Source organism: Hyla sarda, chromosome 1 (assembly GCF_029499605.1).
Source record: "Hyla sarda isolate aHylSar1 chromosome 1, aHylSar1.hap1, whole genome shotgun sequence".
In the NCBI taxonomy this organism is placed as follows: Eukaryota; Metazoa; Chordata; class Amphibia; order Anura; family Hylidae; genus Hyla; species Hyla sarda.
The window spans coordinates 552,837,068-552,858,421 of record NC_079189.1 but is presented as its reverse complement, the minus strand read 5'-3'; the positions used below and the strand labels follow the sequence as shown (position 1 = coordinate 552,858,421).

The 21,354-nt window shown below is 42.8% G+C and overlaps 1 long non-coding RNA gene across 1 annotated transcript in view; it reads left to right on the top strand.

Moving 5' to 3' along the window:
* The window catches only part of LOC130293326 (uncharacterized), a 121,115-nt gene that overhangs the window by 86,544 nt on the left and 13,217 nt on the right, over window positions 1–21,354 (top strand). The gene's annotated exons all lie outside the window — the stretch shown is intronic.

Below are 21,354 nucleotides of genomic sequence, written 5' to 3'. Positions count from 1 at the left end.
CAGGCTTCTCTCCCCCTCCCCATACCCCCAAATTATACTCCAGGCTCCCCTGCCCAACTCTCCAGACCCCAAAGTCTGGACCCATACCCAATGACCTCCTGGCATACACACATCACAAATACACACACACATCTTGCTTACACACATCTATAATACATACACACATCATACATAAACACACCTGGCTTCTCTCCTCTCACACATGCATATACATACATACACACATCATACATACACATACAGTACATCATACAGAAACACATCATACATACACCCGGCAACTCCAGATCCCCCGCATAATACTCTCCACACATCATACATACATCCTTCTAGCTTACACACATTTCCACACATCATACACACATCTTGCTTACACACATCTATCATTCATACACACACATCATTCATACATACAGTACATACACACACATCATGCATATACACGCCGCCTCCGCCCCCCCCCCACATGCATAAAACATACATTCACACATCATACATACACATCATACATAAACACATATCATACAAACACCCGCCACCTCCAGATCCCCCACATAATACATCTCCACACATCATACATAATTACATCCTTCTAGCTTACACACATCATACATACATAGATCTTACACACATCTATCATTCATACACACACCATTCATACATACAGTAAATACACACAGATCATTCATACATCATACATACAGTACATATACATCATACACATGCCACCTCCGCGAGCCCACACATGCATAATACATACATACACACACATTATACATAAACACATATCATACATACACCCGCCGCCTCCAGATCCCCCCTGCAAAATATATCTCCACACATCATACATACATACATCTTGCTTACACAACATCTATCATTCTTACACACACATCACTCATAAATCATACATACAGTACATACACACACATCATTCATACATCATATACAGTACATACACAAATCATTCATACATCATACATATAGTACATACACACACATCATTCATACATCATACATACAGTACATACACATCATATACACTTAGCCTCCGCCCCCTCCACACATGCATAATACATACATACATTATACATGAAAACATATCATACATGCACCCACCGCCTCCAGACCCCCCACATAATACATCTCCACACATCATACATACATCTTGCTTACACAACATCTATCATTCATACACACAAATCATTCATACATCATACATACAGTACATACACACACATTATTCATACATCATACATGCAGTACATACACACACATCATTAATACATCATACATACAGTACATACACACATCATTCAAACATCATACATACAGTACATACACACATCATTCATACATCATACATACAGTACATACACACACATTATTCATACATCATGCATGCAGTACATACACACACACATCATTCATACATCATACATACAGTACATACACACACATCATTCTTATACAAGCCGCCTTCAGACCCCAAATCTCCAATGTCCCCCCCCCCCACTCCTCCGGACCCCAAATCTCATACCCGATAGTGTTGAGGCAAGCGCCAGGCCTGGTGCAGTGGCAGGGACAAACCTCCTCCTCCGTCCTATTATATAGGGCCCGGTCGACCTAATTTAAGTGAAGAATTATCATAATGCATTTGGGTTATTACCCCAGCACTGACCACCACCAGGAGAAATGGAAAAACCAGGGTACCAGCCTGCCACTATCCAGGCCCAAAGTCTCATTTGTAACACTAAGGGCCTGATGGTACCCATCTTTTCCCAGTACCCCTGGTGGCTGTGGGTACCAGGGTAACAATGGAGGTAGTGCTAGCTGTTTTAGGGGCTAACACTAAGCCACTGCTTAATAATGGACCATAGGCGTGCGCAGCCTATTGCATTAGGGTGTGCACCCTAAAGCACAAACTCACGCCGCGCGCGTGCATATATGTATATATAGGCACACATACACACAGTTAGTATAGTTCCCCCACATTAGGTGCAGTATAGTCCCCCCACATTAGGTGCAGTATAAGTCCCGCCACATTAGGTGCAGTATAGGTCCCCCACATTAGGTGCAGTATAAGTCCCACCACATAAGGTTGGCAGTATAAGTCCCCGCACATTAGGTTGGCAGTACAGTTCCCCCACATTAGGTTGGCAGTACAGTTCCCCCACATTAGGTTGGCAGTACAGTTCCCCCACATTAGGTTGGCAGTACAGTTCCCCCACATTAGGTTGGCAGTACAGTTCCCCCACATTAGGTTGGCAGTACAGTTCCCCCACATTAGGTTGGCAGTACAGTTCCCCCACATTAGGTTGGCAGTACAGTTCCCCCACATTAGGTGCAGTACAGTTCCCCCACATTAGGTGCCACCTAATGTGGGGGAACTGTACTGCACCTAATGTGGGGGAACTGTACTGCACCTAATGTGGGGGAACTGTACTACACCTAATGCGGGGGAACTGTACTGCACCTAATGCGGGGGAACTGTACTGCACCTAATGCGGGGGAACTGTACTGCACCAGTACAGTTCCCCCACATTAAGTGCAGTACAGTTCCCCCACATTAGGTGTAGTACAGTTCCCCACATTATGTGCAGTACAGTTCCCCTACATTAGGTGCAGTATAGTTCCCCCACATTAGGTGCAGTATAGTTTCCCCACATTAGGTGCAGTATAGTTTCCCCACATTAGGTGCAGTATAGTTTCCCCACATTAGGTGCAGTACAGTTTCCCCACATTAGGTGCAGTACAGTTTCCCCACATTAGGTGCAGTACAGTTTCCCCACATTAGGTGCAGTACAGTTTCCCCACATTAGGTGCAGTACAGTCCCCCCACATTAGGTGCAGTACAGTTCCCCCACATTAGGTGCAGTACAGTTCCCCCACATTAGGTGCAGTACAGTTCCCCCACATTAGGTGCAGTATAGTTTCCCCACATTAGGTGCAGTATAGTTCCCCCACATTAGGTGCAGTATAGTTCCCACACATTAGGTGCAGTATAGTTCCCCCACATTAAGTGCAGTATAGTTCCCCCACATTAAGTGCAGTATAGTTCCCCCACATTAGGTGCAGTATAGCTCCCCACATTAGGTGCAGTATAGTTCCCCACATTAGGTGCAGTATATCTTTCCACATTAGGTGCTGTACAGTTCCCCCACATTAGGTGCAGTATAGTTCCCCCACATTAGGTGCAGTATAGTTCCCCCACATTAGGTGCAGTATATCTTTCCACATTAGGTGCAGTACAGTTTCCCCACATTAGGTGCAGTATAGTTCCCCCACATTAGGGGCAGTATAGTTCCCCCACATTAGGTGCAGTATAGTTCCCCCACATTTGGTGCAGTATAGTTCCCCCACATTAGGTGCAGTATAGTTCCCCCACATTTGGTGCAGTATAGTTCCCCCACATTAGGTGCAGTATAGTTCCCCCACATTAGGTGCAGTATAGTTTTCCCCACATTGGGTGCAGTATAGTTCCCCCACATTAGGTGCAGTATACTTTCCCCCACATTAGGTGCAGTATACTTTCCCCCACATTAGGTGCAGTATACTTTCCCCCACATTAGGTGCAGTATACTTTCCCCCACATTAGGTGCAGTATAGTTTTCCCCACATTAGGTGCAGTATAGTTTCCTCCACATTAGGTGCAGTATAGTTTTCCCCACATTAGGTGCAGTATAGTTTCCCCCACATTAGGTGCAGTATAGTTTCCTCCACATACGGTGCAGTACAGTTTCCCCACATTAGGTGCAGTATAGTTCCCTCACATTAGGTGCAGTATAGTTCCCCCACATTTGGTGCAGTATAGTTCCCCCACATTAGGTGCAGTATAGTTCCCCCACATTAGGTGCAGTATAGTTCCCCACATTAGGTGCAGTATAGTTCCCCCACATTAGGTGCAGTATAGTTCCCCCACATTAGGTGCAGTATAGTTCCCCCACATTAGGTGCAGTATAGTTCCCCCCACATTAGGTGCAGTATAGTTCCCCCACATTAGGTTGGCAGTATAGTTCCCCCCCACATTAGGTGCAGTATAGCTCCCCACATTAGGTGCAGTATAGTTCCCCCACATTAGGTGCAGTATAGTTTCCCCCACATTAGGTGCAGTATAGTTTCCCCCACATTAGGTGCAGTATAGTTTCCCCCACATTAGGTGCAGTATACTTTCCCCCACATTAGGTGCAGTATACTTTCCCCCACATTAGGTGCAGTATAGTTTTCCCCACATTAGGTGCAGTATAGTTCCCCCCCACATTAGGTGCAGTATAGTTCTCCCACATTAGGTTGGCAGTATAGTTCCCCCCCACATTAGGTGCAGTATAGCTCCCCACATTAGGTGCAGTATAGTTCCCCCACATTAGGTGCAGTATAGTTTCCCCCACATTAGGTGCAGTATAGTTTCCCCCACATTAGGTGCAGTATACTTTCCCCCACATTAGGTGCAGTATACTTTCCCCCACATTAGGTGCAGTATAGTTTTCCCCACATTAGGTGCAGTATAGTTCCCCCCACATTAGGTTGGCAGTATAGTTCCCCCCCACATTAGGTGCAGTATAGCTCCCCACATTAGGTGCAGTATAGTTCCCCCACATTAGGTGCAGTATAGTTCCCCCACATTAGGTGCAGTATAGTTTCCCCCACATTAGGTGCAGTATAGTTTTCCCCCACATTAGGTGCAGTATAGTTTCCCCCACATTAGGTGCAGTATAGTTTCCCCCACATTAGTTGCAGCACAGTTTCCCCCACATTAGGTGCAGTATACTTTCCCCCACATTAGGTGCAGTATACTTTCCCCCACATTAGGTGCAGTATACTTTCCCCCACATTAGGTGCAGTATACTTTCCCCCACATTAGGTGCAGTATACTTTCCCCCACATTAGGTGCAGTATACTTTCCCCCACATTAGGTGCAGTATACTTTCCCCCACATTAGGTGCAGTATACTTTCCCCCACATTACGACGCCGCACACTGAGTCCACACAAGGGACATCGGGGACTGGGAGTCATCGTCTCCTCTGAAGCCTCCACATTAGGGAGGTGATACCATGTTTTCTTATCACCATATTCATCTTGTATCTTGGGCTGCCTGACGCTCTAAGCATCCTATATTAGGTGCTCTGTTGTAAGTGTTTCTAATCTGTTCACAATCCACCTTGATTCGTCCTGACGCTTTGCATTATCTGGTCTGGGGTATCTCTGGCCTAATATTTTGTATCATTGTATTTGGTGTGTCACACCAGTCATCAGTTTTTAGCCTATTACCATCATACATGGGTTCTAGCATATTCATTAACACAGGGTGTGGCAAACAGTGATCCCTGGGGTGCTATATCTATAATACAACGTTGGGCTATTTCATGCATACCTTATTACATTTGGAGTACTTGCTTTGGACAAGGGACGTATTCTTCATCTACTCATAGTATAATTAAGGATCCACATTTCTTCCATTGTGGCCAGTGTGGAATGATTTATCTACTTCTCATACATCTATTTATCATTACTCAGCATCAATGTGCGGTTATTATACTTTTGTATCACGTGTGCTTCACTTGTTTATTTATCACATTTTATTTATAGTGTTTTTTTGATTATTATCTGTTGTGATATGTTGACTGCTCCCCTGAGCCCTGATGAACCCCTAACTATAAGTAAGGGTGAAACGCGTAGGTCATTAGGAGTAAGAATATACACATATTAAGTCATTGCATTGTTTATTCTTAATGTTTATGTGACTTATATTATCCCTACTCCCTGTCCACACTTATTGTAGTGAGGGCAAGGGGTTAGACTAGGTAGGGTTGGTCAGGTCAGGTTTTTCACCTGTACCCCAAACCCCCTCCCTTGGTTTTGTGCAGTGCTATATCTGATACCTTTCTGAGCACTGTATCGTGAGGCATTGTTTTTCTTATTATCTTTAATAATAAAATTATACATTTTTAGCTTAATGCGTCTTTCTGTGGCCTCATTGGTAGATTTCAGTAGAGTTATTATTTCCCCCACATTAGGTGCAGTATACTTTCCCCCACATTAGGTGCAGCATACTTTCCCCCACATTAGGTGCAGTATACTTTCCCCCACATTAGGTGCAGTATACTTTCCCCCACATTAGGTGCAGTATAGTTTCCCCCACATTAGGTGCAGTATAGTTTCCCCCACATTAGGTGCAGCATAGTTCCCCCACATTAGTTGCAGCATAGTTTCCCCCACATTAGGTGCAGCATAGTTTCCCCCACATTAGGTGCAGCATACTTTCCCCCACATTAGGTGCAGTATACTTTCCCCCACATTAGGTGCAGTATACTTTCCCCCACATTAGGTGCAGTATACTTTCCCCCACATTAGGTGCAGTATACTTTCCCCCACATTAGGTGCAGTATACTTTCCCCCACATTAGGTGCAGCATACTTTCCCCCACATTAGGTGCAGTATACTTTCCCCCACATTAGGTGCAGTATACTTTCCCCCACATTAGGTGCAGTATACTTTCCCCCACATTAGGTGCAGTATACTTTCCCCCACATTAGGTGCAGTATAGTTTCCCCCACATTAGGTGCAGTATACTTTCCCCCACATTAGGTGCAGTATACTTTCCCCCACATTAGGTGCAGTATACTTTCCCCCACATTAGGTGCAGTATACTTTCCCCCACATTAGGTGCAGTATACTTTCCCCCACATTAGGTGCAGTATACTTTCCCCCACATTAGGTGCAGTATACTTTCCCCCACATTAGGTGCAGTATACTTTCCCCCACATTAGGTGCAGTATACTTTCCCCCACATTAGGTGCAGTATAGTTTCCTCCACATAGTTTCCCCCACACCAGCTCGTGTTGGTCACTTACCATTCCGGCCGGCGCGCGCATCCTCTTCCTTCCTTCCTTCCGTCCTTCTCCGCTCCTCTGTTGCTATGGGCGCACGCACGGGACGTCAATGACGTCCCTGCGTGCGCTACTTCCCGGCGGCCCCAGTGATTTGAAAGTTAACACAGGGGCCACTGTAGAAAGGTAACCGGGACATCCTTGTGTCCCGAAAAGATCTTTCGGGACACAGGGATGTCCCGAATGTGACGGGGGGTCCTCTGCGGGCTTCTCATGGTGGCCTCGGATGCCTCCCTGGGCTTGATTAGGGTGTGCCTGGGCACACCCGGCACACCCCGTGCGCACGCCTATGGTTCTAAGTGATCTAAAGTGTTCTTCAATGCGTACATTCAATTTACTTTGCGTCTTCCCTATGTAGAACATACCACATGGGCATATCATGGCATATACCACATAGGTTGTTTGACATGTGATTAATTGGTTTACCACAATGTGCTTAGCTCCTATATCAAATGCTGGTAATGCTATGTTGTGTTCACATATGGTACAGTTCCTACATTTGAAGTTCTCCCTGGGGGTTATAATCTCTAACCAATTTTTTTTGTTAGTATTTTCATTAGTTCCTATTGTGCAGCTACGTCGGTATGTGATAAGGGGACCATTTTTAGCACTCTCTGTAAGGTGTTTATCTTGCTCTATGATATACCAATATTTATGAATAGCTTTTCTTATGGTAGTGTTTAGCGGGGTGTTGTCAAATGAGAATACGGATCTCTCTTCCTCTATGTTCTTGTTCTTATTTCTGTCCAGTAGTTTGTTTCTGGTTTTCTGTTCTGCTTTTATGTATGAATTATTTATTAAATAGCTGGGATACCCCCTCTCTACTAAACGGCTTTAAAGTTCTTCTGCTTGAACTTGATATGTATCATTATTACTGTTAATACTTTTTAGCCGTATTAACTGGCTGTATGGAATGCTCTTCTTCACGTGATATCGAAGTGAAGAAGAACATTCCGGGAGGTGTTTTTTCTGTATCCAGTAGTGACAAGCTGTCCATTTCATGCCATGATTTTAGTGTCCAGGAACTCTAGAGAGTTTCCTCCGTAACAGGTAGTAAATGTTATGTTTATGTTGTTATTTTTTTTTAAGTATCTTGCAAAGTTATTGAAGGTCTTTTCCTCCCTTTCCCACATGACAAATATGTCTTCCCCGAAGCGGAGGATCAATTTAATGTGTTTCACGTATGGGTTATGGCTAGTAAAGATATAATTTCTTTCAAAAACTGATAGGAACAGTGTTAGTCAATAACAACTGTAAACCTGAACAACACACAGGTGCAGAGTACTTGGCCAAGGGAATCTAAGCGTAAAACATTGCTAACCTACTGTTTTTGCTGTACTTTCCATAGCACCCTACACTATCCTACCCTACACCCTACACTAGCATAGGGATTCATAGAAATTATGTAAGGTTACACAGACATCTGACAAAATCTAGTAGCATTTTGCAATAGACATAGCGTGCCAACTATGAAGTTGGCCCTGGCAACATTTGTAAACACATATAACTGGTAGTTAGGTGAACAGTAGTCCTCACTCTGCTCAAACATGTAATGTATAATGTTAGGAGCTCAGTTATTAGTCTAATTTAAACCTATGATTGATGTTACACTATGCGCTCCAACCTCACACGCTGGGCGCATGGTCCCCTTACCTTCTGCTGCCGACGGGGCTGGGACTCGCATCGCGGGACGCACCCGCATGCGAGCCCCAGTCCGTCACTCTCCAGGTGTTTCTCCTGCCTCTGTCTCCAGCCTCTCTGCTCTGGCGCGCTTGTCCCCGTCCCTTAGGGAGTGCGCGTACCGGAGCTTTAAGATTTAAGGGGCCAGTACGCTCATTAGTGCAACCACCTGTGGCTTGTTTATAAATTCCTCCACCCTCCTCATTTCTCTGCCGGATCTCTGTTGCCATGTGCCCTAGAGAAAGCTTTCCATTTTATTGCCTTGCCTTGCTCCTCTGCCGCCTGCCTACTGAACTCCTACTATGTCTAGACTATGCTACTGTGACACCTGCCCAAACCTACTGCTACCCAGACTATGAGTTGCCTCATCCCTCCTGTGCCTCGCATCTCCTCAGCCACCTGTGTGGTCGAGCCGTTCCAGGGGTAGCGACCTGGGTGTTGCCTGCAGCTGAAAGCCCATCCTGCTTGCTCTGGTGAAGACCAGCAGCACCTTAGACTCCGCTCCCTGGTACGGTCCATGTCATCTGCCACACAGGTCCAGCAGATCCACATACACCGTAGTTCCTGTCTTCAGAAACGTGAGTGTCACAATTGATAACCAAGCTCTGGTAAAGGTTTTATGGTAAAAATAACAAATTTACTTCACTTGTGTACATATCAATAAAAAATATATATATTTATTTTTATATACATAAATATTAGATAACATTTTTAAACTGATTTGTAAACTACTTCTATTTAAAAATCTTAATCCTTCCAGTACTTATCAGCTGCTGTATTTTTGCAAAGGAAGATGTATTGTTCTTTTCTTAGGGGGTTCTTTTTATATATTGATATAAATGGGATTTTGGAAAAATGGATTTGGTAGTGTAAAATATAAAAAGTAATAAAGAAAAAAAAAGTTTCCAATTTGTAAATAGTTTATGGCCATGTTCAGGCAGTGGGAATTCCATGCAAAAATCCACAAAAAAATTCTGCTGGAAATTTACTGCCCATAGACCTTAATGGCATTACACTGTGGCATTCAAACAGCAGAATTTCCGTGGTGGCAATTCTGCTGTGGAAATTCCACATTCTGCTAAATTTAAAGACCAGTCTTTAAAGGACAACTTTAGCATTTTAACAGTTATAGGATAGGGGATAAGTGTTTGATTGCGGGGGGTCCAACCGCCGGGACCCCCACGATCTCTTGAACGGGGCCCCAGCATCGACGGTTATGCTCCTTCCCCGCCCCCTTCCCATACAGTTCTATGGGAGAGGCGGGGAGGCATGAAAGCAGCCTCCCAGCCTCTCCCATATAACTACATGGAGGAGGCGAGTCAGCTGCAATGTCAAGCTGCGGCCGGCACGCCTCCTGCAGTGGAGAGATGGCCTTTGAAGCGTTAGTCCCCTGAAAATCATTTTTTTTAAATCAACTTTTGCGAGAAAGTTAAACAGATTTGTAAATTACTTCTATTTAAAAATCTTAATCCTTCCAGTACTTATCAACCGCTATATGCTAAACAGGAAGTTATTTTCTTTTTGAATTTCCTTTCTGTCTGACCACAGTGCTCTCTGCTGACACCTCTGTCCATTTTATGAACTGTCTGGAGCAGGATAGGTTTGTTATGGGGATTCGCACCTACTCTGGACAGTTCCTAAAATGGACAGAGGTGTCAGCAGAGAGCACTGTGGACAGACAGAAAGGAAATTCAAAAAGAAAAGAACTTCCTGTGGAACATACAGCAGCTGATAAGTACTGGAAGGGTTAAGATTTCTAAATTGAAGTCATTTACAAATCTGTTTAACTTTCTGGTACCAGTTGATTTAAAAAAAAAATGTTTTCCAGTGGAGTACCACTAGACATAGTATCCCCAATCCAAAGGATAGGGGATAAGATGTCTGATCATGGGGGTCCTGCCACTGGGGACCCCCGCAATCTCAGCTGCGGCACTCCAGACATCCGGTGCATGGAGCGAACTTCGCTCCATGCCGGATGAATGGTGATGCAGGGCAGAGGATCGTGATGTCATTGCCACTCCCCCTCCCATAGACTTGCATTGAGGGGGCATGGCTGTGACATGATGAGAGGGGCATGGCCGTGATGTCACGAGCCTCCGGCACTGCACCCAATGCTCTAAACGTATGCTGGGTGCAGCAGAGATAGGGGATAAGATGTCTAGGGGCGGAGTACCCCTTTAAGGCAATGGGGCATTGGAATTCCAATGAAATCCCATTGCAATTTAGCTGCAATTTCAGCAGAATTCCTGCGGAATTCCCCAATTTCATTTCAGCAACCTTTGCGGACCGGAAATTATGCAGAATTGCAGAAATTCTGCCGTCTGAACACAGTGTAAGAATTTATGTCAGAATTAGTGTCAGAATATTTTGCCACAGTTTACTTCATCGTGGACATTCTGCAAGGTAAGTAAGGAATCCTCATCTCTGCATAGCAATAGCAGTATTTCGTTTATTGGCTTTATTTTTTACACTAATAGCTGTTCCATAGTAGAGAGGAAGCATGGACAAGATTTGAGGAAACCATAGTAGTTTATGGGAACATTTTCCATATAGCAGCCACAATTTGTTACATGCTTTCTTATAAAGCACTTTTAACATTTCTTTTTGTGGCATTAACAAAGAATAATAGGTCAAATACTGCATCACTACCCTATTAATTGTATCTGTAGGATACTGTGGTGGCCATGGGTGAGGTCCGCAGCCACCGCTACGCTGGGGTTAGCTACTTGGTTCTTGGGGGGGGGTTATGAACCCAGGGTCGGATGGTATTAACCCTTAATGTCACGTGACGCCACTGTAGTCTTGGTATCTCCCGGGGTACTACAGGTCCGGGGAACTCCGTCTCCCCACAGGCTAGCAAGGAAAGAATTGACTCCACACTAGGTTGCAGTGTAACGGAGGCTTTACTAACTTGAAGATAGGTGGTACAATCTCCACAGCGCTCAACCAAAGTCTCCCAAAGGTTTAACAGACAGTCTCTAGAGCACCACACAGCTTGCAGTGCTTGGACTTTATATTGCATATATGCTTGGCTCTTACGGCCGGACTAGGAGTTTTAGGTCTGCGCTATATTAGGCTTGAGATTAAAGTCACTTACTGAAGTGTCGGTAGATTTGTGGCTTTTCGCCGGAAGATAATGAATTGTCCTTTAGGAATTCTCTGATCAAGGCTGAAGTAAAGGCTTGCTATTAGTTGGGGTTACTTCATGCTTTTCTTATCTCTCTCTCATCTTGGCTCTCACTGCTCTGCGGATTCTCTCTGCTACTCCGGAGCTTCACCTCCTCTGAACTTGCTCGGACCTCCACTCTGTACTCTGAACTCCACACCACTCTTCTCAACTCCTCTCTTCCTTTACTCTCCTACTCTCCTTCACACAGGAAATACCACCCCTTATAAGGGAAGGCTAAACTAAAGCCCATTGGCCAGGCAGCTGTGGATCATAGAGTTGTCTGTATCCCCTTTAGGATTTACAATAAAGTAACATACAAGTAATAGCATAATATAACACCTTACACAAAAGTTTAGTCGAGCCCTCAGTCCTCCACTCTCACATACCCTGACTAAGCATGAGGTTGCTAGGTAACATACTTAAAGCTACAGACACATAATAACTGATTGCTAAGTTATAACAGTGCAGGGGAGCCCCCAGGACACTGGAGGTCTCAATCTGACAGGGCCTAAAATACCTTGACACAATGTACCTGTACTGGGACACCACAATACCATCTATGACTGAGCTGTAAATCTTACGTGCACACTATGGTCCTATTTTGAACAGGGTTGATGGGCCATGGATATGTGATACACACATAGGTGGATAATGATAACCACTAAGACTCATTATTTGATATCTTCAGCAAGAAAAAGAAATGTATAGAACATTATTATTTGCAAGGAAACCCAACTGCGCACATTTGTGCAGAAAAAAATGCCAAACATTTCTAAATTCCCAGATGTGCATTTTCATAGATACTACGTCCATTTTATAGGGCCATTACACCAAAGGATGAGTATTTCATGCTCAGGAGTTAAGGCTCTTATTGCACTAAAACTGTTTTTATAACAGAGCCAAGAATATTAAGAATCTGGGGTGATGTCACAGTGTAATGTATCTATATACATATGAAGCTGTTACTTCTTAACCCCTTAAATATGCAGCCAATTTGGGCCTTAAAGGGGTACTCCGGTGGTCAACATGTTTTTCCGTTTTTGACTTACCCTATTTGTTTTGTTTCATTTCTATTCTTGGCTGTCTTTTTATCCCCCACTTTGTTTTCCTATCTTTGCTTCCATTTCCTATTTCTTGCTGTGCTGAAAACTACAAATCCCAGCATGCCACATGCCTTGCTGGTTTGGGGCGGCTCCTTTTTTTTTTTTTTGTTCCGCCCTTTACCCACCCTACTATTTTCCCGGGTCAGCCCCCTTATACACAGCATACTAATATAAATCAGCCCTGGTTGGGATACACTGGCATACACACACAAAAGGGACTACAACTGCCAGCATGTGTCATTCAGGAGTCTTCAGTCTGTGGTATAACACCAGCATGCTGCTTCTGTAGTCTCCTGGGGGTTGTAGTTCACCACACCTCTATAGGGCATGCACGATTGTTTCTCAACCAGGGGGCCTCCAGGTGTTGCAAAACTACTACTACCAGCATGCCCGGACAGCTAAAAGCTGTCTGAGCATGCTGGGAGTTGTAGTTTTGATACAGCTGAAGACACCCTGGTTAAGAAACAATGCACTTTGTAATATACTGAATAGGCTAGGCAAGTGTTTCCCAACCAGTGTGCCTCCAGCTGTTGCAAAACTACAACTCCCAGCATGCCCAAAGTCTGTCCAGGCATGCTGGGAGTTGTTATTTTGATACAACTGGAGGCAGACTGGTTTGTAAACACTAGCATACACACACATAACAGGGACTACAACTCCCAGAATGTGTCATTCAGTAGTCCCCCTTCCCCTTCACACATAGAAATCATCCTCAGTCCGAGATTTATTCTCCTGCAGTCTATACATCCCCAGCCCGTACACCTTGTTATCCTCCCCTTCAGATAACACTCTTATCTTCTGTGTCTTCTTTCAGTGCAGACCTGCGTCCTCAGAAGACAGAGCAGGGGGAGGGGAGATGAGGAGCTGTGTATGTCCTCTCTCCCCCCCCCCCCCCTGCTCTGGCTTCTTGCTCTCATGCCCACTGTGACCACCTGGAGGGGGAGATGAGGGGGTGTGGCTTATTTCTCTCATGCAGTTTTGAGATCCAACGCAGAACTACAGAACTTCCTGGCCCACAAACAGGTAAGAAAAAAAGACACATGCTACACAAACATATAATACATGTCAATTGCAAAAAAACATGAACATTAAAAGAAGATGCAATATAGCCAAAAATCTTAACCACCGGAGTACTCCTTTAAGGACTTTAAGGATTACATTTTTACGTTTCCATTTTTTTCCTCCTCGCCTTCAAAAAATCATAACTCTTTTATATTTTCATCCACAGACTAGTATGAGAGCTTGTTCTTTGCGCGACCAGTTGTAAGTTGTAATTACATCACTCACTTTACCATAAAATGTATGGTGCAACCAAGAAAATACTATTTGTGTGGTGAAATTAAAAAGAAAACCACAATTTTGCTAATTTTGGAAGGTTTTTTCTTCACGCCGTACAATTGACAGTAAAAATGACGTGTGTTCTTTATTCTTTGGGTCAATACGATTAAAATGATACCCATGATAACATACTTTTCTATTACTGTTGCACTTAAAAAAAATCGCAAACTTTTTAACCAAATTAGTACATTTAAAATCCCCCTATTTTGAAGACCTATAACTTTTTCATTTTTCCGTATAAGCGGCGGTATAAGGGCTCATTTTTTGCGCCGTGATCTGTACTTTTTATTTATACCATATTTGCTCATATAGAACTTTTTTAATCCATTTTTATTAATTTTTTGGGGAATAAAATGTTATAAAAAAGCATCCATTTTGGACTTTTTTTTTATTTTTACGTTCTCGCCGTTCACCGTACGGTATCATTAACATTTTATTTTAATACTTCAAATATTTATGCACGTGGCAATACCAAATATGTATATAAAATATTTTTTTAACACTTTTTGTGGGTGAAATAGGGAAAATGGGACAATTTACGTTTTTATTGGGGGAGGGGGTTTTTCAAATTTTTTTTACTTTATTTTTTTAACTTTTTTACTTTTATTTTTAAACTTTAATAGTCCCCATAGGGGACTATTTATAGCAATAACTCGATTGCTAATACTGTTCAGTGCTATGTATAGGACATAGCACTGATCAGCATTATAGGTCATCTTCTGCTCTGGTCTGCGGGAAGGCAGATCAGAGCAGAAGACGCCGGGAAGGCAGCGGAGCCAGGTGAGGGGACCTCCATCTGCCATGCTGAATGATCGGATCGCCGCGGCAGCGCTGCAGGCGATCCGATCATCCATTTTAGTGAGCGCGATGCTGCAGGTGCCGTGATCTGTATTGATCACGGCATCTGAGGGGTTAATGGCGGACATCCGCGGATCGCGGATGTCCGCCATTACGGGCGGGTCCCTGGCTTCGATCAGCAGCCGGGACCTGCCACGCATGATCCGGGCATCGCTCGCGGTTATGCTTAGGAAGTAAATGTATGTCCTGGTGCGTTAAGTAACAGCTCACCAGGACGTACATTTACATCCTGCGTCGTTAAGGGGTTAAAGTAGTAAGTAAAAAAACCGAGAAAATCCTTACAACATTTACCATCAGATCCTCCTTTTATTTGGTCCTGTTGTTGTTAGGGAAAAGTGTATAAAAGAGTTTGCTTGTCCAGTAATATAGTGTGTATATATGTTTTTGATATATTGTTTTATTATTTTGAATGTGTTATCTGAGGATACAAAAGAAAACTTTTTTGTGTAGAGCTAAGGGCATTTTAAAAATAAAAAGAAAGTTACCTCTGCCGATCCCCTGTAGTTACCATTTTGAAATTCCTGATCCCTGCTTCTAACGCTGTTTTCTTGTTCCTGTGACTTGTTGTTCTACCCCACTCAACCAATCATGGGCCAAGGCAGGACACCACTGTGGCCAGTGACTGGCTGAGCAGGGCAGTTCATGTAGGGTCAACACATTTCATGAAGGAGGAAAAAGGCGTGACGAGTAAGGTCCTGGAGCTCCCAGGAGATCAGAGGAGGAGGGTATGATTTTTTTTTTTTTTATATAGCACCCCTGGCCATAAATGATTATTTTGTAATCCCTACGCAACCCATTTTACTTCATTAATGAGAATCAAGCAGCAGATTTTACCAAATATATAACGCTTGACAGCACGTCACATGTGGTAAAATCTGTATTCTCACCATCCCCAGGAGACATTTTTGCCCCCAGGGCTGGTGAGGATATGACCAATGTCGAGCGCGAATATTCGAAATGCAAATTTTTACTGCGAATATTGGCACTTTGTGATTTTGCAAATATTTATAATATAGTGATATTTCCTAATTAGTTTTTTTGTTTATGCAAATTTTTATGCAAATGTATGTGAATATGGGAACTTCCAGACTGGGCACTGATCCCTCCCTTCTTTTAGGTGAAAGATATAATTGCGCATGCAAATTACATTCCAAATTTTCACATGAAAACAAAAAGAACATAGCGAATTTGCGAATTTCGAGAACATAGGACAAACATTTGTCCATATATTCGTGAAATATTGCGAATTCGAATATGGCCCCTGCTGCTCATCATGAGATATAACATTATAAAGTTCTCCCCAGCCGACCCGGCAAGTAGTCCTCTGGGGGGGGGGAGTTATACTTACCAGGTCCCGTTGCTCCATCTGTGGTTGATTGACAGCCTGTGTCATCCCTCTGCTCCCTAAGCAGATGGAGCAGTGCGGTGACACAAGCCGTCAATCAAGTCGGGCGTGACCACAGCTGAAGCGATGGGACCCAGTAAGTATAACTCCCCGCCCAGGGGACTGCTTATGGGGCAGCCGGGAGGAACTTTATAACTTCATATCCTGACCATCCCTGAGGGCAAAATGTCCCACGGGGATGGTGAGGATACATATTTTACTATATATAACATGTAGTCAAGCATTATATGTGGTAATATCTACTGCTTGGTTCCCTTTAATCAATTTCCTGATTGCTTGTACAATACACTGTACTTCTAATGTATTACTGGTGGTAGATGTAGTAGATTTGTCCATTTCTGTATGACAATTTTGTTGGATAACCCCTTTAAGCTGTACTACAATAGAGGGACTTGTTAAATATTGTTGTCTGTATCATATAAATTCCCCAATATATATAACTGATATAACTGATGGGATAATGGAGGAGGGCACCACAGTGTATAAGGCCTGTGAACGAGGCCTGGCTGCTAGACAGTTGAGAGGAATTTGGAGGAGTAGCAGCAGCAGGGACAAGGTTTTCTTCATACATAGAGACATAGTAGGGAGATTTATGAAAACCTGTGCAGAGGAAAAGTTGACCAGTTGCCCATAGCAACCAATCAGATTCCTTTCTTCATTTTAAACGACACCTCTGAAAAATGAAAGAAGCAATCTGATTGGTTGCTATAGGCAACTGGTCAACTTTTCCTCTGCACAGCTTTTGCTAAATCGTCCCTATACTTCCTACACTTGGACCCTGGCCACATCTTACTTTCTGTTTGCAGAGACAGCACTGTGCCACGTTTTCTGTATCTGGTAAGGTAGAGAAGAATTTCCACATGGTATTGTGCTGTAGCCACAATCCTTTTAATATTCTCTGGAATATTGTACCAGAAGTATTAAGATGGCAGAGCTTGGCGTCTTTACTAGGTCCCATCAGGACAACGAATGTGTATTTGAGGCAAGTTCCGGGGTTCTCTGTCTAAGGATTATAGGTCAAGGTCAATATTGACCTCACCATCTAAATAGCAGTCAGCATCGCCATTATCTCTAGTTATGACGAATTGTAGGCAGCCGTTGTATATGACAGTCAAAACTTGCCTTAACTCCATAGATTTTGTAAAACATTGATTGATTTCAATTTATGAATTTTTGTAGAAGTGTCTACTCAACAGCCAACCTTGCCATTGATAGTTTGGATTGATTTCAGAAAATGATCTCCACAATAAGCTGTACAGCGCAACCGATTTAAAGTCTTCCTCTGCAAAATAGCTCCCAAGCACTACTCTATTCTGCTGCACTGTGTACATGGCAGAATTTTTCATGCCAGATGTTTTCAGCATGGAAATTCCATGTTCGTGAACACGTTTATTCTTTCTGCGGACTCCGAACGGAATGCATAGCTTTCTATGAGACGGCGCATTCCTATGCGGTCCTAGCACAGGCATGTTTATGCTGGCACCCGCAGTTTGCGGAATCTCCACACAGAGATTTTCCGTGCGGACATTTCGGAGTGTAAACATAGTTTATGTGAATGGGCTTGGCTGAAGTTGCCTACACAGCGGGATGACCAGGAGTGCTGCTGTACAGGTAAAAACATTGAAGGGGCCACAGTGCTGAAGCCCCTTCGTTCTCAGGATTAGCAGAGGACCATCCCAGAGGTCAAACCATCTCCTATAGAAAGATAATGCATGTATTATAATTTATAATTTAAAGCATACCTGTCATATATGTTACTCACTAGGTCATGCAGTTGCTTTAAAGGATAAGTCTCATGCTAGAAAACGTATCCCATTTCTGAATTATAGGGGATAAGTTTTAGATTACAGAGGGTCCGAGCGCTGGGGCCCCCCACAATCTCCTGTATGGAGCCCCTGTTCTTTAGCACAGGAGAGCGTCACAACCCCTGCCACCTCTATAAAGCTCTATGGGAGAGCCGAAGGTTGCTGAACGGTTCTCCCATAGAAATATAAGGAGGGGGCATTGCGGCCTCCACTTCGGGCAGGGGGCGTGATGCGCTCCTGTGCTACAGCACAGGGGCTCGGACAACCCGAGATCTAAAATTTATGCCCTATACTTCGGATAAAGGACACGTTTTCTAGCATGAGACTGATCCTTTAAATGTCTTCTTTTTGTGTCTAGTTTCTGTAATTGGCTCACAAATCCCGCTGTTCTGCTGCTTAATTTCTCTGACATCCACTGCTCAGGAAGGGGCATGTCCGAGGTAAGCAATGAGTCTGCCCTCACTCACCATGCTTTAACTTTCTCCCTTAGTCTGCTGTGCTGTGCTGGGTCTCTTCATCCAATCACTGCAGGTTGCTCTGTAACCCCCTCCTCTATGTTTTCATGCTGCAATCTGAGAAGGAGAAGAGTGAGCATAATGAAGTGCTAGTCCCACCCTCACTTACTGGACTTTGTCACTGCCTGTGCTTTAGCTGGGGCAAAGATGCTGCTGCAGCCCGACAGTATTATGTTCAGGATGGTATGGGGACCCCTAGTGGTCTTTTTTATAAGCCATGATTTTTTCTAAAAGGGAGATAAAAATTTCCTGTGAAATATATTAGAAAGGTTAATGTTTTGCTTAGATGTACAAGATTGTGATTCCAACAGTGCCAATTTAAGAACTTCCTGCACCTTTTCTCCTTATTCTTCTTTTTCTTAAAGATTCCTGCTTTATTTTGAAATATTTTCTGTTAGGTCATAAATATAGCTTCTTGTGACCACTTTGTTACATGTATAAACTAGTCTTAAGATGGTGGCCACCAAGAGAGGAAGTCGAAAGCTATTCAGCCTGAACTCACGCACCATGCATGTAGATGGATAACTTTTCCTTATGATGAAACTGCATGCATTTACTTACTGTTAAAAATGAAACAAATATGAAATTGTGACCTTTGTGCTCAAACAATCCAAAAACTCATGGCTACAAATAAATCCTTCCTGTCTTATAGGAAATAAACATTGAGTTCCATCTCTATCTATATACCAGCTGCAGGCAGACACCAACTCAGTGCTCTGGAAAAATGTTTATCTGGGACACATTTGTAAATATGTACATTCTGTTTCATTGTATTCAGCAAGAGATTATCACATTCCTGATTTATGAGTGGGAGTACTTTTCCTTCATATCCAATCCATATGATGTACAGCAGATGCAATGCCAAATGCAATAGTAGCAGTTGTTAAATAATTCTACATAAATATTACTCACTAAAATATAAAGATCACTACGATTCCTTTAGATAGAGCAGCGCCTCCCTATAATGTCCATATACCCTTATACGGCATATGGAGGGGTTTGTCTTCCTGGGACAACCCCTTTTAGCTAAATCGTACTATAATATATTAACATTAAAAATATTTTGTGTTTTTATGTAAAGTGATGTTGTACTTTGTCCTGTTTTGGGTTTATACAGCTCTCTTTTTTTTTGTGTGTGTGTGCGTAACGGACCAAAAATGAGTTGACTCCACCAGGTAACTACCAGGTCCTGATGGATCCCATTAACTTGAATGGGGTCCTTTGGGGATACGGTAGTTTACCGGAGAAAAAAATAGTGCATGCACTAATTTTTTCTCCCCTAAACTCCCATCATTTTGTGGAGGCTGACGGCAATGTGAACCTGGTCTAAGTTCTGTTTTTAAGAAACTGACTTGCTGTCATTGCATGAAAGCTTTCTTTACATCTAGAGTCTAAAACTCCTCTGGAAACCTAATGCTTCTCACAGCTGACCCATCCCCAGAGGAACTGTATTGTAAACAAATAAGGGGTGGGCAATTAAAAAATCAAGGAATCAGACCTTGTTTGCTGGATGACAAACCTGGGCACCATAATGGGGGAGGAGCCCTTTGTGATATATGCTATAACAACTCCAAAGAGGGACGCATTAACAGCAAAAGTACAAAAATATATAAATCTTTATCAAACATACATATTATAAAAACATATCTTAAAAGATAAAGGCACAATGTACATCGCTGGATGATGTGCAGGAGAAGGGACGCTAACATTGGTATCACAAGCTTAATCAATTAATATGACAAGGTTCAATACATACATGGGATATCATAAATGTGGAGCCAAGATGCCAATAATAAATACCCAAAAGATAAACAGTACCATATCAAAAGGATACCATGAGCAGCCAATGCGGAATCACCACCTACCAGCACTTACCCCAAGGTATGTTTCGCTTATGGCGCTTCGTCAGGGGTGTCCCACTTTGGAGTTAGTATAATTCAATGAATTTGCAGCGTTTTCACTTTGTGTGACTTATTAGGTGACACTATATGCTATAATGTATGCTACTGTAATCAGATATTTAGTTTCATTTTCTCAGTCTACACAATGTGAGGTAAAATAAGGACCATAGACATAAAAATGATTAATCATGATCAGGATTTGGGGTTATTTCTATATACCGCACGTTGATTATAATAACTTACATATTGCTGAAGTTCAAAGGATCCTAGATTTTCTATCTTTTATGCATTTTTTTTATAGATAGTTTTGAAGTATAATCTACATAAAAAGATAATATTTCAATATTAAGTTATTGGATGGTTTAAGTTAGTGTCTCTCTGGATAATTATAGTTTTCTAGCTGGTTATCTGTAAAAGATGATGGAAGGATATTTTTTTTCAGCAATTAAAAGAAGGTTTAATAAGAATATTTTATTATACACCAACCAGACAAGTTAATACTAACGATTAGCGAATTTTTGGAAAATGCAATTAAAAACAGCTATTTCTGGGCTACAGAGAGCCTCAATAGGGGGGTAGAACACTATGCCTTGTCGTAACACGCATAGGAAGTGTGTTGTGTTAGTGAAATAATACTGTTATTCAGTATGACATGCAGATTACAGGCATTGCTATTAGAATCATTGCTGCAG